The sequence below is a fragment of the Egretta garzetta genome, unplaced genomic scaffold, assembly GCF_000687185.1.
Source record: "Egretta garzetta isolate BGI_Z169 unplaced genomic scaffold, ASM68718v1 scaffold588, whole genome shotgun sequence".
Classification (NCBI taxonomy): Eukaryota; Metazoa; Chordata; class Aves; order Pelecaniformes; family Ardeidae; genus Egretta; species Egretta garzetta.
In genome coordinates, this window is record NW_009260496.1 from 76,107 (window position 1) to 77,584 (window position 1,478).

Genomic DNA, 1,478 nt, shown 5'->3' on the forward strand with positions numbered 1-1,478 from the left:
TCTCTGTCTCGGCGTCTCGTTGTGATATTGAGTTCCTCGCTGGCCCCGACGGCACGTGTTCTTGTGGCCAGTGACAGGCAAATGTTTGTGAGTGTTATTCCTTTCAAAGACACCAAAGCTTATGTGTGTCCCTTTGTAGAGTGCCCGGAGGGGGAGGAACGCTGTAAATATTTCTCTCTGTAATAAATATTGATATTTGTGCAGGCTGCAGCGGGGAGGACAGGGTGACTAGGTCTAATGGAAATACAAGTAGTGACTGCATGAGCTTGGCAGTGGCGGCAAAACAGCTCCCGGCGCCTGCTCCCGGGCAGCGCTGTGCTGGACTGGGACCATAGTTTGCAGTGGGTGCGTGTCAAAGGAAAATCCATTCTCATATCCGCCCCCCTCCTCCACCATTCCTGCCCAGAGGAGCCCGGAGGGTCAGCGCGGGCTCCCCGTGCGCCGGGAGAGCTGCCGGCTGCTGGTCTTGAGACACAGTCCTAAGGGGAGCCAGCAGCAGGGGAGGGGAGAAGCGTGGAGAGAAATACTCAGGAAATGTGTTGGTTTAATGACCCTTCAGTAAAAGCCATGCCACATCCACTTTCTTTGGTAATCCACTTCTGTGAGTTTCTCTGGGCCCTATTAATAATCTGGAAGAAAATACTGATGAGCAACCTTGTGCAATAAGTTCTTGACATTTAGAGCAGCCCGAGCTTTGTAACCGGAGGGCTCAGCTTTACTGAGACGCAGAGAGAGCTGGTGGGAATGGAGAGACCGAGCAGCAGAGCAGGATTCGTACTGGCCGGTACTGGGAGAGTTCCCTTCCCAGGGATCCTTCTCCTGCAGAGTGAATCTGATTTTAAAGACAGAAAATGTGCAAATGTGCAGGTTGCCCTGGTGAAGCCTGGTGAACGAAACGGTGCTAAAGCCGTCGTTGCCGCAGCCGCCAGCCTGCCCTGCTCTTTGCTGGGGCGTTACGGGGGATTGCCATCTCGGGTTTTGAAATCCTCCAGGTCTCATTTTTTGCTGGTTTCTGTCGCGGCTCTTCACAGCGAGCGTGTGGGAGTGATTTCCAGATCTGTAGTCCAGTCATGGGCATTGGTTTGGGTATTCGACTCCAGGTCATTCACCAAATTCTTACGGTACTCTGAAACCCAAAGAAAGCACTCCAGGTGGTTTCCAAACACCTTTAAATATCAGCCTGAACAGTTATTTCTGCAGGATTCCCCAAGTGTGAATACTGCCCAAAGCAAAGACCTGGCTTTTCCTCGCCTGGGTGCTGGTGGATGTGCGCTTGCCCCACCGCCCGAGTCAGGCCCTCCTGGTCTTTTCTTCACATCTATCTGAGAGGCTTTTGCGTGGCCGCCTTTAAGCAAGCGTTCCTCCTCCTGCTCTCTACCTTCTGGCCAGGAGCACCCCATCACCAAACATTTTGTTGTTCCCCCTTCCCCAGTATTTTCTCGGCAAAGGCGGGGGTCCCCAACCATCCCCTGGGTTCT